Source organism: Periplaneta americana, chromosome 10 (genome assembly GCF_040183065.1).
Source record: "Periplaneta americana isolate PAMFEO1 chromosome 10, P.americana_PAMFEO1_priV1, whole genome shotgun sequence".
Lineage (NCBI taxonomy): Eukaryota > Metazoa > Arthropoda > Insecta > Blattodea > Blattidae > Periplaneta > Periplaneta americana.
Window position 1 is genome coordinate 168,671,982 of NC_091126.1, and position 17,707 is coordinate 168,689,688.

The 17,707-nt window shown below is 36.1% G+C and overlaps 1 protein-coding gene across 1 annotated transcript in view; it reads right to left on the reverse strand.

The window, feature by feature from the left end:
* The window catches only part of LOC138707765 (cytosolic carboxypeptidase 6), a 1,502,040-nt gene that overhangs the window by 867,627 nt on the left and 616,706 nt on the right, over positions 1 to 17,707 (reverse strand). The window lies entirely within an intron of this gene.

Genomic DNA, 17,707 nt, shown 5'->3' on the forward strand with positions numbered 1-17,707 from the left:
TGGGAAAGACATATTCTCATGAAATTTCGGCCAGTGTATGGGACCGGTGTCCAACCAGCATCGTGATGCACTTGGGGAGCTACGATAGGTAATGAAATCCGGTTATGCAAACCAGCTATAACGACTGGGGGGCTCATCGTGCTAACCACACGATACCTCCATTCTGGTTGGATGACCGTCCACCTCTGCTTCGGCATGTGGCCGTGAGTCCAGCAGCCAGCTAGTCGGTCTTGGCACTTCGTGGGCTGTAGTGCCACGGATTATTTATTATTATTATCATTATTATTATTATTATTATTATTATTATTATTATGTGTTTGTGTTGTAATAAGAACAACTTATTTTCACTCGCAACTTAGTTATAAAACTATATTATTTTCTTTGCCCAAAGAACTTACATTATTATCTTGTAGAAATAAATGAATATAATTATATATTTGTATATTCACATGTTACTTAGTTATAAAATTGTATATTATTTTCCACAATTAAACCCCCTAAATTAAAATTAAATTAAATAATAGATTAATATTATTCCATTTTTATGTGTAATTCTTCATTAAATAGCATACGGGTCCAATGGACCCATGTCATGTAAATGTGTAGGAAAAGTAGCTCATGCATCCTAGGGTTAATTGAACGTACCTTTTAAACTTAATTCTTTCAATATTCTTCCCAGACTGCACGCATACGCGATTGGAATATTGAACTGTGTAGATGCAACATTAGTTCCGTTACACACTACAGCGAGAATACGTTTGTCGAGTTATAAAAAATGCTTTCCTGTAGCACCAGTAACGGTCGAAATAAGGCATAGCTGACATTGGTTCTGCTCCCACAGGAACGAGTAACTTAACCTATAATTTTAGCCTATAAAATTTGTATTTTGTGAATGAAATTTATTAATAGTAAGTCAGATATTCAAACTTATGTAACATCATCGCATATCAAACACAAAGAACTTGTATAGTAATATATACAAGGTCTTTGATCAAACTGCCTTCCGTATGGCGTAATAAAATTCCATTCCTTCATTCAGATTTGAGAACTGCGTTTTCAACAATTCTTCATTTAATTAATGTATTACTCAGGTTACTGTAATTATATTATAAGATTTTAAATTAAATTATGATTTCAGCAGATAATGAAAAGGTATTTATGTTGTAATAATAAGAGAAAAGTGCTGTACATGTATTTATCATTGTTAAACGTGTATTTCGCTTTTACCGATTGGCATTACTGAATAATAATATCGAATTTCTTTATTGCGGTAATCGATATTAATGTATTTCAACTTCACAATGTCTGAATAAGTTCAGTATTCGTGTATATACAATTATTAACATTTTGTGATAGAATTTTAGGGATATATTATTTACATTTTTATTTTATTCACGAAATAGTCCTAATAAATGTCACTCGAGGTCTGAGATTTCCCAGATAAATAATGTGACAACAGCATTTTATATTCCTATCAATAATGATACCCAGTTATTTCATATACCTGGCTTCTTTCAATGGTGGACATTTAAACTCTTAGGATTTAAACAGTTTTATTTTCTGCAAATCTAGCTTTCAGTTAAAGCTCCCTATGAAGCAGACTTGAATAATTTTTCCCTGATATTATTCAATTTTATTTTCATTGTGTACTGATAAAAAATATTTTGAATTCCGGCATCTTTATTGAAAATGGAACTAAGCTTGATTTGGATATATTTATGGACAGGAAGTTGGAGTCAAGCCATTTTTAAAACAATTTTAATACCTATATCAATACTCCTATATACTTCTAGCAAAGACGAACCCCTAAAAACGATTGGGATTGCAAATTACAGTACTCCTAGCAACGGTGACGACTTTTACTGAAACGTCTGTTTTGGTGGTTGCAGCTTGAGCAAGGTGCAATGTGTGTGTAACTGCAAAGGCAATTTTGCCTGTCAGTCCCATTGATCGCTGCGAATTTATTAAATTATTACATTACCAGTTTCTTCGCAATCTAAATTTGAATTTGTGCCAAATGTAGGAAATTGCTTCAAAACTGCAATAATTTATTTTCGCGAACAATTTCAATGCTGTAAAATGAAACTTACTACTGTTTATTTCCTTCAGCATATTGCATACAGAAATATATGGCTTTATGAAATTTAAATTCTAAATTCTCGTAAATTTTACAGTTTTACCGTATAGCGAAATGGCAAGACTTCACTCTTTCGGAACCATTTAATGATCAGTCTTTAGGGACATAAGTAACCTAAATATGTCAACCGTGCAGTGGAATGGAAAATTTCCAATCTGTTGAAACCACTTACTGATTCAGTCCTTAGGACGCGTGTCACATATATTAGTTTCAAACCCTACAATGGAAGGAATGTTTCTGGAATAGCAAATAGTTCAATATTTAGGTGAATAAGAAACTGACGCATTACACATATATTGTATAGCTTCAAACTATAGTTAAAAGGAAAATTTCCATGATTTCTATTAAATTTTAGGGACCTGGGAAACAAACGTGTCATACTCATGGAAACAATTCTACAGCATATTGAATTTAAAGTGTGCATGCTTTTTTGGTTCGGTGCACTAATAGCTTAACAATCCTCAGAATCCAGTATCCAGTACATACATATATGCAGCATGAACCATAACTTTCCATTCTGCAAAGAAATTTTGCAATGTAACATTTTGTTAGGATCAAATTTCTGTACATTTAAAGGACAAAACTAAAATTCTTTCCATTACTTATTGTCATAATACCCTGCTTTCTTAAATTAACCGAACATATTAGGTATTCAATCAATAGCTTTCCCGAAACACGCTTTGAAATGTTTCATAATTATAAAACAATTTTTATCTGGAAAAGAAAGCAAAAACGAACAAAATTGTATTAAATTTTTTTCTGGAATATCTCAAAGAATAACAATTTTACAAGTTATATTTATTATTTATTTATTTATTTATTTATTTATTTGTTTGTTTGTTTGTTGGTTTGTTTTTGTTTTTTTATTTATTTATTTATTTATTTATTTATTTGTTGAATCTGACAGGATTAAGGCCATAAGGCCTTCTCTTCCATCCTACCAGATAGCACATATAAATACAAAAAAGAAATACAGACGCTGATGGACATAATACAAATTAAATTAAAGCCCTATAGAGCGTCAACAGGGTCAAAAGAACACTATAGAGCTCTCATCGAGCTAATACAAGAAAAAAAGAAAGAAAAAACGGAGATAGAAATGATGATAGTGATAACTGATGATGATGCATTACATATTAATTGTCAATTTTACAACAGCATAGTTACAATATTTACTATATGTCATGAGATATTGAATATAGCAGCTTCTTATAAAATTAGTCAATTAAATATTTTGTTAATGAATTAGTCGTACATTTATTCACCTTGTAGACTAAAATTAGCTAAATAGGTCATCTTACTACTACTACTACGTAACAATATTTACACTTAAATTAAATCACTTATTTATTATATTTTCCGAAATCATGGAATATGAACCTCTAGCTCCATGCTCCCCAAACGACTTCATGGCTTGTAAAGGGGATACATTTACCTACTACCTCTGTAAATTGAGTTTCGTATGTCCGTACGGACAACACTGAATATATAACTAGTCAGAATAACCAAGGATAACCTATAACTACCTACGTTTTAAGTATACATACTGGTAGCCTACAAGTTACTTACAGCAATTTAAATTTGGTCTCTAGAGAAAAAATAAACTGTCTAATTAACAACAATTTAAGTAAGGAATAAAAATGATGTGAAAATATATGGTTCTTAAGAGCACATGTACCTTGATTTTCCGTGTACAGTAATCAGTTTTTTAGACGGCCATTCATAAATGTAGATCCTTTAACGCTAGTCTATTAAAACTGAATACTATACGGTAGTGTTCGAAAACAAACTTCCAACACTGGGAAAAGTAATTTCAACACTGACATTCTATTCAGTTTTATGATTATTGATGACTTAGTCGACTGCTTAGTGTTCTAGTGAGTTAGTGAATTTGTCAGAGATTTGATCAGCTAGTGGACTAGTCAAAGTTTTAGTGACCTTCCACAATAGTCACAGTTCTAAAGAACTAGTAAACTAGTCAGTTTTAATCACCTTCCACACTAGTTATTGTTCTAATGAGATAGTGGACTAATCATTATTCTAATGTGCTAGTAAACTAGTCAATGCTTCAATGAATTAGAATAATTTCGAGGGAAATATTGTTCCGGGACCTTTGGTTAAACGTACCAACGCTCTACTAACTGAGCTAGCCGGGAACTCTACCAGACACCGATCCAATTTTTCCCTGTATATCCACAGACTTCAAAGTGGGCTGACAACCGTCAAGCAACCAACATGTTCAATGAATTAGTCAACTATGCATTGTTCTAATGAACTAGTCAAACGGTCAGTATTTCAGTGGCCTAGTCAAATACTGTTCTAGTCATCTAGTCAACTAGTCACTGTTATAATGATCTAGTCTACTGATCTAATCAACTGCTAAGTATTCAAATGATACAGTCATCAGTCAGTGTTCTAATAATCTAATTAACTGAGCAGTGTTTCAGTGAGTTGATCAACTAATCAGTATTCAAATGAGGTATTCAACTGGTAGGTCTTCTGATGACATAGTTGACCAGATGTTTTTGTGATGAGTTAATTGACCAAATGGCTTTTACATGAGTAGTTGACTAGACGGTTCTCTGATGAGTTAGTCGACGAGATGATTTGCTGATGAGTTAACCGATCTAGCTGTTTCCTGTTGAGTTAATCAACCAGTTCGTTTAGTGGTGAGTTAGTCAATCATTTGGTTTTTTATTATTTAGTCAACCAGTCGAATTTCTGACGAGTTAGTCAACCAAATCAGTTGCTTTTGGAATGATTTATTCAATCCGTCGCTTTTCTGATAAGTTGGTCAATGAGTCGGCTTTCTGATAAGTAGGTGAGCCATTCTGTTATGTAATGAGTTAGTCGAACAGTCGAATTTCCTATGTGGTAGTCAAACAGTCGGTCTTCCAATGAGTTAGTCAACAAGTCCGTTTCGGAAATGGTAAACAAGTCTGATTTCCAATGCGTTAGTTATAAGGTCGTACTTTCAATAAGTTAGTCAAACCATCGGATTTCAGAGGAGTTAATCAAATCGTCGGATTTTCAATGGGTTAGTCGAACAGAAGGATTTCCGATGAGTTGGACAAGTCGGATTTCTAATGAGTTTGTAAACAGGTGGGAATTCCAATGAGATACAAAACAGTCTTATTTCCTACAGGCTTATTTCCTACGAGTTACTGTGACAGTCTGACTTTCTGTGAGTTAGCCAAATAATGGGCTCTCTGATTAGTCAATCAGTCTGTTATATGATTAGATAATCAATCTGTCGATTTTCTGCTTATTCTGCCAGTCATTTTGTCAGTATTATGATAAGCTAGACGACTACTCTACTCAGTTGCATAGTATCTTAGAGGACTAGTCGTATTTATTGAGTTAGTCAATTAAGCAGTGTTTTAATGAGCTCAATAAAACTGCTAGCCATTAATCTACTCGAATGGGATGGGTATGGGAGAAAGGTGAGAATAACAGAAGGAATGTATGGCGTAATGTGAAGATGCGATTAATTGATATCGAGAGGCAAGAGATTCTGCTCCAATGTTCGGAAAATTCCTCACTGCATTTACAATCAGATATCATGCTTAAGTGGGGGAGATGTGACTACATAAGTTCTTGTAACAAAGACAGCAGAGCAGGTTTAGCGTGGCTAAGATTGGAGGCATGGAAGGGTAATAAAATTGTGAACGAAGAAGGAGAACGCCTTTGTCCGATTTGCAGAGAAAAGGACTCCTATACACATATTTTATTACTGTGTGTCGAATTGGAATATGTACAGAGAAAATATCTACCACCCTGGATGCTAAGTCAGAATAGGAGTTCGCTTGCATGCTTTGACCTCATGGGGAATAGAGAATACGAACAAAAGATTGGCTTGTTCCTCTTGAAGGCGAGAAAGATTAGAACTTCAGCTGTTGAAGTTCGTCACACGAACTGAGGAAGGGATAATAGTATCTACCCAACTGTACACTTTTATGTCTGTTTTAGGTTTGGATATCTTATATAATATGTTTGTGTTCCATTTTCATTTTATTATGTGTGTTCTTTTAGAGAGTAGCTGGATATAGTCATAGGTGGGGGCGTAACCTACAAAATAGGACTTGTTTTAGGTACAAAGCACGTACGGTCAGAAGACCCGTGCATTGGATTTTAGAGAAAACTATGATAATATAATAGTACATTATGCAACGAGCCTATAATGATAGTAATTAAGAAACGAGTACGGATGTTTATGAAACGAGCAAAAGCGAGTTTCATAATTTTCATACGAGCTTCTTAATTACCATTATAGGCGAGTTTCATAAACTTTTTATGCTCGACCATATTTCTAACTTGAAATTATTCAGATGTATACATTTTATTTGTATCTGACAAGATCGGAAGTGACCTTGTTCTAGGTCGTGAATTGTGAGATGTGCGCAGACGCGAAAGAATTGAGTTTTTCCGAGGAACAATAATGTCATTGACCTTGATGTAATCCCGTTAAACTTGATATAACCTTGATTATTGAATTCGACATTGAAAAACGAGACGACAAATTGAATTTATTTGATTATTATTTACAATTAACGCTAATTATTATAGTAACAGAACATAACCTTCTGCGACAATATTGGATTTCCAGCCTCCGTGACTTTTCGCTAATTCTCTTCCGATTGCGTATCCGAGAATAATCGATACTTGCGGTTTTATAACGTTACAAAGCTGACTTGTCATTGGCTGAACACCTGTAAGCTGAGTTGTCACTGACTGAAAACACCTGTACTTTAATGAGTAGCTGTACTTTAATGACATGCATTAAAAGACTGCTATCAGGTGTATAATTACTACATTTCGGCATGGTTGAGCATAAAAATCTGTATGTATAATATCACTATAATATTACTCAATAAATCCATCTAGCTATCTACTCAGCGAGCGAATAGGCCCATTGAGTGAACTAGGCTGTTAGTCAAGTAGGCCTAGTCACTGAACTAGTCAGCGGGCCTGCAGACATCCTTTGAGCGCCAAGAAATGTGACAAGATGCACATCACTATAAAGGGCAAGTAAAGTAGGAGCCAACATGAAGCGTGCGGGACGTGATGTGAATCTCTATCACACACACAGAGACGCACTCATAACACATCCGAGAGGGCGAGAAGCGAGGGTCGAGCCCCCCTCTGCCACCAGTCTAACGCCAGCCACTTCCCCCTTTGCGTGAAATATCAGGAGCGAATAAATTACAGTGATCCACCACATCAGACAATGATGACAATACCGTTCCATCATGGCGTATTCAACAAGACGCTAGGCTGTGTGTGAAATCATATAACGCAGCCATACAATCACAAACAAAGACGGCAGTCGAGCCTTCAAAATGGGAGAAACAAAATTAGATATAAGATTATTGTTGTTACTCGCAAATCCAATGTCGATAATGCAATATGATGCGATACCGCGTGCAATTTATCACACTCGGTTCTTTATTATCGATAAAACGTTTCTAATTTATAACACCATTTCGACTGCAGATACGAGAGTAATAACTATATATTTCGCAAAACAATCACAGCGTCCGCTCGGATCCGTCCACTTATCGATGCTCGTCATTATAGTCGTTACAAATAAACGATTGATAACTACCCGAATTCCTTATTATTGCATGCTTCTATTGTAACGAAACGAAATGAAATATTTCATTTATTTCTGCCTGTAACGTTATGCTACAAATCGAAATTTTTCTGAACAAAAGATTTGGAGGTTATGAAGTTGTAAAACAAATGCTTCAGAGGATTAATATATCCTATACTTAGCCTGACGCAAGTGCAAGTCAACTATTTATCACTTTGTATTAAATTATTCTGTTTGTTTATTTGTTTATTAATCTAATTTAATTATTTTCTTATTTATATGTTTATTTATTCATTGCCTTGTTTATTTATTTATTTATTCATTTTTATTTATTTATTTACTTATTTATTTATTTACTTATTGATTTATCTATCTATCTATCTATCTATCTATCTATCTATCTATCTATCTATCTATCTATCTATCTATCTATCTATCTATCTATCTATCTATCTATCTATCTATCTATCTATCTATCTATCTATCTATCTATCTATCTATCTATCTATCTATCTATCTATCTATCTGTCTGTCTGTCTCTCTATCTGTCTCTCCTATCTATCTATCTATCTATCTATCTATCTATCTATCTATCTATCTATCTATCTATCTATCTATCTATCTATCTATCTATCTATCTATCTATCTATCTATCTATCTATCTATCTATCTATCTATCTATCTATCTATCTATCTATCTATCTATCTATCTATCTATCTATCTATCTATCTATCTATCTATCTATCTATCTATCTATCTATCTATCTATCCTGGTGTAGTTAAGGCCATCAGGCCATCTCTTCCACAACACCAGGAATACAAATACAATAATAGAAATAAACAGAAAAAATACACTATATACAAAATAAAGCTATACAAAAAATAAAGAGAGAGAGAAAAAACACTATAAACAAAGTAAAGCCACACAAATATATACACAGGTTGCAGTCACACAAACTTTAAATGAGTGATTAAGTATCATAATTAATTGTATCCTAACTAATTAACTAACATAAACAAGAAACTTGCAATTTGAATCTAGATTAAAAAAGAAAAAGAAAAAAAAAACACAAATCAATACTTCTAGCAATACCTAAAAACATTAAATAAGACAAAATTTTCCAATTTAATTTTTGAATTGTGATAAAGTCCGGCAGTCCCTGACGTCATTAGGTAACGAATTCCAGAGGCGAGGTATTTCTGCAGTATAGGAAGATGAGTATAAAAACGTTCTATGATGAGGGATAGAAAGAAGTGCTTGATGTCTGTTTCGAAGAGTTGTAAGAAATTGAAAGCGCGATAACAGATAATTCGGAGTAGAAGTATGCATGATTCTAAACAGAAGAGACAGTGAATGTATTGTTCTTCGTTCCTTCAGACGCACCCATGAAAGTAACTGGAGGGAAGGTGTTACATGGTCAAATTTACGAGTATTGCAGATGAATCGGATGCACAGATTGTGCTGTTCTTCGCTTTTTTAGGCGGACCCATGAAATAATTAAAAAAACTGGCGTTGTATGGTCAAATCACCGAGTATTACATATGAAACAGACATAATTTTATAAACACGCTATAGTCTTTCAGTTAAATTGGCTGTTATAGTAATCAAAGTAGGGCATCAATAGCGTTTGAACGGTAGGTTATTTCTTTTTGCCATAATTAGAAATTACTCCACGCCATAAACATGATAAGCGAACTTCGCAAGTTATATCGATAATTGTGTGTCCTCATACGTGGGATCGACTCCCGCTTGAGCTGTTTACATGTTTAGGTTCTTCCGAGGTTTTCCCCTACTGTATGCAATAACTAGAATAGCCGTAACGTAAGCTTAATTTCTTATTCTGTCTCTCCAGTTCACATGTTCCATTCTTCTTCATTACCACATTTCAATTGTTTCTAGTCGTATTTCTTCACTGAGTCATAATGTTCATGTTTCCGCCTCATACAATGCCACACTCCACACAAAACATTTCTCCAGTTTCCTTCAAGTTTCAGCATTTAATTAGATATTGTACCATAGCTCTCGAAGATTATAATGTAATTTTATTTACCTAATAATTATATTTCGTATTTACAGTCATTACTTTTTATTTTGTCAGGAGTTATTTGAAGATCTTGTTATACAAATTTCAATTTGAAAGATAACAAGTGTTTTTCTACTATTGAATGTTGCTTCTGAGAGATAGTGAGGTATTTTTATTTCTGGAGTGATATTTCTATTCTAGTAGAATTCGTGATTCTTTTTCTGCATAATGTTACAGAGCTCGTGTTTATGTACCTTGTTCCAGTCGAGAAGCAGACGATGTAAACAACTCTCTTTCTTTATTCTCGAAAGCATATTATAAACTTCACTAACTAGAACCTGTTTAATTAACATCTTACGTAAATAGTCTAATATTTATTTATAATGAAAGCTTAAGGGTTTACAAATATCAGTAGAAGCTTTCTTGGAAGCGTGTACACAGTTAAATTCTCTGAAGGCAAAACAGTGTACAAGAATATAGCTGCCGATAAAATTGTAAAACACGAAAAGAAATTGTTGCAGATAATACTTAAAATTTTCCACCTCATTTGTACTTGAGTAATCTTGGTACTTTGTCAACCGCTATGGAGTAGTCAGTAAGTCTTATTACGAAACTAGCAGGCCCGGGTTCAAATCCTGTTTGGGACAATTTCCTGGTTAGGACAACCCATAAAACGGGAGTATACAAAATAACACACATACTACATTCCAACTTAGAGGTAATATAAGGAAAATTACGTAGAAGTTTTGCCTTTGAACAACAATTATTTTTACAAATTATGTCTGAAATATGTGAATGCAGAGAGACACCTATTTGAGCCACTCCTGTCAAACAAGATAATGCCGTGAATAATTTCAAGGGAAAAATTATTCCGGGGCCGGGCATCGAACCCGGGACCTTTGGTTTAACGTACCATCGCTCTACCAACTGAGCTACCCGGGAACTCTACCCGACACCGATCCAATTTTTTCCTCTATATCCACAGACCTCAAAGTGGGCTGACAACCGTCAAGCAACCGACTTCAAGTGCACACTAACTCCGTGTGACTTAAATTGTGGTTTTCTGTTAACGAACAGTGACGTGTATTATTGAAATTATTCAAATTAACTTTACAGGGAGTTATACCTGAAATCTTGATTTGCATAATACACGTCACTGTTCGTTAAGAGAAAACCACAATTTAAGTCACACGGAGTTAGTGTGCACTTGAAGTTGGTTGCTTGACGGTTGTCAACCCACTTTGAGGTCTGTGCATATAGAGGAAAAATTGGATCGGTGTCTGGTAGAGTTCCCGGGTAGCTCAGTTGGTAGAGCGTTGGTACGTTAAACCAAAGGTCCCAGGTTCGATGCCCGGCCCCGGAACAATTTTTCCCTTGAAATTATTGAAATTAACTTTACAGGGAGTTATACCTGAAATCTTGATTTGCAAGATAATGCCGTGTCTGTGGCCACAGTGCGGATGCGCTGGGCTTCCACCAAGGTCACCGGATTTCATTCCCCGTTCAGTTCAGGGTGGAATTTGTAGCCAAAACAGATGTTGCAGACGGTTTTTCTCGAGGTGCCCGTTTCCCAATTTCATTCCACAAACACTTTCCTCTTCCCCCTCATCTTATCTGTCATTTGTAATATTAAAAATAAGCTGGGTTGAACTTTTGGGGTGGTACGAATTTCCGATGCCGAAATAGGTTTTAAGAGCTTAGGGTTCACGGTCTGAGTTCCGGCCCCTCAGTAGATGATGGGACCTCACCTGCAGGACCCAGGGAGGATGGCCGCCTGTCAGCCTCGGATTTACTAAAGTTACTCGGACTTAGACAATCAATGTATATGGGGAATATAATGGACGTAAATGACCTAAATGCATGATATCAATCAATCAATCAATTAATGAATCGGTAAACAGAGATTAGTAACATTATGAAAAAATACAGTTATTGTGTGCATGCGATTATTAATGAAAACGGTATGAACACGGAAGTTTACAGAACAACAATGATATTCCACGCCGCCCAATCAAGCACGTTAGATGCTCGTGTTCCCGTTTGGGAGCCAAGCTAAATGCTCTATAGAAAGTTGCCCTCGGTGTTTAGTCAACAATTCTTTAACATCACCTCTCCAACGTCTCTCGTTTTTCTGGAATGCGCATTCCAAAATCCAACTGAAAATGTTACTTTGATCAAAACCGGTTTACGAAAAACCACAATGATATTAATTTGACTTCTATTTTTAAGTCAATGTCTCTGATTATTGTCTCTATGGGATCCACTCACGATTCTGAAGAAATAGAATAGAAGATTCCCCAAGTTATTTTCCGCAAAATACATAGTCAATAATAATAATAATAATAATAATAATAATAATAATAATAATACTTACTTGCTTACTTACTTACTTACTGGCATTTAAGGAACCCGGAGGTTCATTGCCGCCCTCACATAAGCCCGCCATCGGTCCCTATCCTGAGCAAGATCAATCCAGTCTCTATCATCATAACCCACCTCCCTCAAATACATTTTAATATTATTTTCCCATCTACGTCTCGTCCTCCCCAAAGGTCTTTTTCCCTCCGGCCTCCCAACTAACACTCTATATGCATTTCTGGATTCGGATATACGTGGTACATGTCCTGCCCATCTCAAACGTCTGGATTTAATGTTCCCAATTATGTCAGGTGAAGAATACAATGCGTGCAGTTCTGCGTTGTGTAACTTTCTCCATTCTCCTGTAACTTCATCCCTCTTAGCCCCAAATATTTTCCTAACCACCTTATTCTCAAACACCCTTAACCTATGTTCCTCTCTCAAAGTGAGAGTCCAAGTTTCACAACCAAAAAGGACAAGTCCACACCTGTGCAGTAACGGTTAGCAAGTCTGGTCGTGAAACCAGGTGGCCCGGGTTCGATTCCCGGTCGGGGCAAGTTGCCTGGTTGAGGTTTTTTCTGGGGTTATCCCTCAACCCAATATGAGCAAATGCTGGGTAACTTTCGGTGTTGGACCCCGGACTCATTTCACCGGCACTATCACCTTCATCTCATTCAGACGCTAAATAACCGAAGCTGTTGATAAGCGTCGTAAAATAACCTACTAAAATAATAATAAAAAAAGAACAACTGGTAATATAACAGTTTTATAAATTCTAACTTTCAGATTTTTTGACAGCAGCCTGGATGATAAAAGCTTCTCAACCGAATAATAACAGGCATTTCCCATATTTATTCTGTGTTTAATATCCTCCCGAGTATAATTTATATTTGTTACTGTTGCTCCCAGGTATTTGAATTTTTCCACCTCTTCAGAGGATAAATTTCCTACTTTTATATTTCCATTTCGTACAATATTCTCGTCACGAGACATAATCATATACTTTGTCTTTTCGGGATTTACTTCCAAACATATCTCCTTACTTGCTTCAAGTAAAATTTACTGAATAATAATAATAATAATAATAATAATAATAATAATAATAATAATGGTAATGTCAATGATGATGATAATGATAATGATGATAATAATAATAATAATAATAGTAGTAATAATAATAAATTAATAACACACTCAATGGTTTCAGTTTAGACGAAATTGCCACCAATGAACATCGTGAAACAGGGAATCATATACATGCTTGGAAGTGTTATTGAACCGCGGATGGTGAGAAGGAATCGCGTGGGGAATGCATGTCACTAAGAAACGAATTTACTACTGTTTCCTACTTTAAAATAAAATTCACTTTAATGTTTGTATATCAGTGTGCAGTGTTGAGCTTTCTCTAGGTGCATCTACAATTTCATATTTTCTTAAACTCTTTGAACCCGAAACATTTCTTCATATGCTCTAAAGAAGAGTCGTATTTTCGAAATGCTCGTATAATATTGTTAAACCATTATACTTCCATGCGCACTTGCTGACGCCGATTAGTAAACACGACCAACAATAAGCCCTTTTGAATGAACTATTATTACACAACCATTTACTATGTTCCTCATAACGACGAGATTTAAATTTTCTGTCGCGAATACCTGCTTGTAACTGGAAAATAAATCTCGTATATGAACTTTCCGGATGATTATGTTAATAAAATTTGACCGACTATACTGGGTGTTCAGTTCAAAATGTGTCATGGCTCGCTGTATGCCGTCATGTGGCTAGCCGATGAGCCTAGAGAATTTAATCTTCCTACACTTCCGCAGAGGTGTATAACCTGTGAGGCAGAGAAGTTGCCTAGCAAGTACGGCGTTCATTCTGAAGAGTACGTACCGATACGTACGGTAACGCCGGTAGTGGCAGCAATGTGAACTGTTTGGAAATACGTACTGTCGGGATATGGGGAGAGGGTTAAGACGATTACTTACGTATTTGTTGACATTAACTTCGACGGTCAACATGAACACGGAGCATTTGATTTGTGTTGTGGAATGTTACCGTACGCAACCGATGATAACAAATACCCTGCGTACGACTTGCCGGCGCAAAACACAGTTCGAAAGAGGTAATGGTAGCACACAGACCGTACAGACCGCCATCTGTTGCTACGACGTTCAAGTACGGTATAGTACACGTTCTCAAGTTCAGATTGAAGAACGCCTTAAATTATAGACAACTTCTCTAACATATAAGCTGAAACTCGCTTCAAATCGGTGACCCAACAACAATGACGTCATGACACACTTTGAAATGAACACCCAGTATATCAAGCGGTACATTTTTTTGCACAAAATGTTTTTTTTTCTCTCGAAAAAATGACCAAAATAGTATCCATCTATTCCCTTAAAGAACAAAGTAAAATAATATGCTCTAAGATAGAACCATTAATATTATTTTATTATTTTTATGTATCGAAGTACATATGATATTTCCATGCAAATATTCTGCGTCATCATACGTTGAAAGAGTAATGGAACGGAGAAAAATTCTCTCCGGCACCGGGATTTGAACCCGGGTTTTCAGCTCTACGTGATGATGCTTTATCCACTAAGCCACACCGGATACCCATCCCGGTGTCGGACAGAATCGTCTCAGTTTAAGTTCCAACTCTTGGGTTCCCTCTAGTGGCCGCCCTCTGCACTACGTCATAGATGTCTAAGAACGTAGGACTGAAGTCCACACATGTGCTGAGGTGCACTCGTTGGCCGGGATCCGACGGATTAAGCACCGTCTTAAATCACGAAGTGATTTACGCATATCGAATATATTACTTTTATGTACCGAAGTACATCGGTTCGATCCGGTGCTGTGGATTGAATTCGGCGTAGCTCAGTGGTCAGAGCGCATGATACGTAGAACCAAGGACCCGGGCTCGATTCCCTGCGCCGGAGCGAATTTTTCCCTAAAATATTAACTAGTAAAAGAAGGCTGTATGAAAAATTAGATGTAAAATTATCCGGAATGCGAAAGGCTGATAATTCATATGTTTTTTTTATTCTTAATTTACGTCTTTTCTTTGGTACATTAAACTCGGGTTTGCCCTCTGCATATTATATACGTATTGTTACATAAAGGAACATGTCAGTGAGCACTTTGAAATATAAATGGAAGAACATTTTTATTTGAAATGAATTATAATGAAGCGTAATAGCCTACTGCATAGTGACCAAGATGAATGGCTTAACAGCCTTCTTTATTAAGTAGAAGAGAAGGATTCGACGAAGAAAGCGGAAAGGGAATCAATAAGTCCGTTCACATATAAGCAAAGAGAAGAATGGAGTCACTTGGAGATGGTGTGGTGGATACGTTAGTACGAATACGCGAGCACACAAGGACTAAAAAAAGAAAGAAGGGGTGGAAGAGAGCTGGGCTGTGGTGGGGTGTGGGGGGTAGCGCGCGAGAGGGGGGAAAACTTGAATTCTCGGCAAGTAATGCCCTCCCGCCTTGGAATATTGTTCACGGGAAATTGCATTCCTCTGCTCCCGAGCCGTGGACTTGACGTCTAGAAGAAATGGCTTGTACTCGTGGTAATAGCAAGGCAGAGGCGTGGGATCGCGGCCCAGCTAGACGCTTCAAATTGAGTTAATTTGAGCCGTGGCGGCCGAGATATGGCAACAGTCGCTCTGATCCCAAATACCGCAACCAGTTCATCCCATTGATCGCTTTTCTGCTCTTGAGGTTCTTGGTTCTATTTCTGGCAGAGTAGAGGAAAACGTGGCAAATTCAGCACGTTACGGAATGTTACTGCATATTCAAAACTAGTTCATTTAAATTTTATAGGAAAATGTCCACGTCGGGAATCATAGATTCCAGCTAGGAATACTAGGTACTGTGTAAAGTTTCAATGCACTGCTACAGCTAAAGTAGGCATAATAATCAAGTTAAAGAAACGATAAAAAAAATCTGTTCCTCCATTCACTCTTTGAGTCGCTTGAGAAACTTCTTGCCCCAGCAACTAAAACTCACCCTAGTACAAACCCTAGTAATGCCGCACTTCGATTATTGTGACGTTTTGTTAAGTGACCTAAGTTCTGAACTGCCAGTGAAGTGACAGCGAGCTCAGAATATGTGCGTCAGATACGTGTGCAACATCCGGCGATATGATCACATATCACCGTCCTTCGCAAGTCTCTCGTGGTTCCGACTTAAAGAACGCAGAACTTTACACTCTTTGTCTTTACTCTTTCGAATTCTGCACACCTCAACACCAAATTACCTTTCGTCTCGTTTCTCTTATCTATACTCTAACCACGACGTAAATACCAGATCACTTATCTGTGGCACGCTAAATATACCTCTTCATAGAACATCTTGTTATTCCTCATCTTTTACAATATCCACCTCGCGTCAATGGAATTCCTTGTCACAAAGTATTAGGGGCTGCAAGACAACAAACACCTTTAAGAACAGCTTAAAAGATAACCTTATTAGCATTTCACTCCAATCATACTGATTTTAACTATCACTGACTGCACTGTTACTTTTTTCTTTAGACATCATCCTGATTGTGCTGTATTTTCAAAATTGTCTCATAATAACCTCTTTCTATTATCTAATATCATTTTAAATATATTAACATTCTATGTATTTTAGTTTAATTCTGCTACACAGTTTATTTCAGTGTTTAATTAATAGTTCATAATATTTTGTTGTTTAATTCGTAAATAACTCTTGTATACATGTAACTCTCATCTAAGTCAAATTGTTGAATTCTTTGTAAGTTCATGCATATGTATATACACTTTTTGCTGGTTGAGGGGAAGAGAAGGCCTTACGGCCTTAACTCTGCCCGCTAAAATAAATCATCATCATCATCATCATCATCATTATTATTATTATTATTATTATTATTATTATTATTATTATTATTATTATTATTATTATTATTATTATATAATTTAAATTGAATACCTAATTGGTAAACGTCCCAAATTGAATATTTACCGAATTTCAACTATAAACTGACATCATCATCATCGTCATCATCATCATCATCATCCTTCACGAATTAGGCCTCTGTAGACCTGTTTCGGCCCCATCTAGCAGTCTTCTAAAAGATCTTCCTGGTCGACGATGTCCTCTAGGTTTATACTGCAGTCCACACCTGTGGAGTAACGGTCAGCGCGTCTGGCCGCGAAACCAGGTAACCCGGGTTCGATTCCCGGTCGGGGCAACTTACCTGGTTGAGGTTTTTTCCGGGGTTTTCCCTCAACCCAAGATGAGCAAATGCTGGGTAACTTTCGGTGCTGGACCCCGGACTCATTTCACCGGCATTATCACCTTCATCTCATTAAGACGCTAAATAACCTAAGCTGTTGATAAAGCGTCGTAAAATAACCTACTGAAATAAAAAAAATATACTGCATCATAATTTTTGGGATTGTTGAATTTTCCATTCATCTTACATGATCTAGCCAATTGAATTTGTATCTGCTGATTTTTTCTTCTACTGGCTCTACTTCTAATTGTTCTAAAATTTCTTCATTCCTTTTTCGGTGTAAAAGAGTATATCATGCTGTCCTCCTGAAAATTTC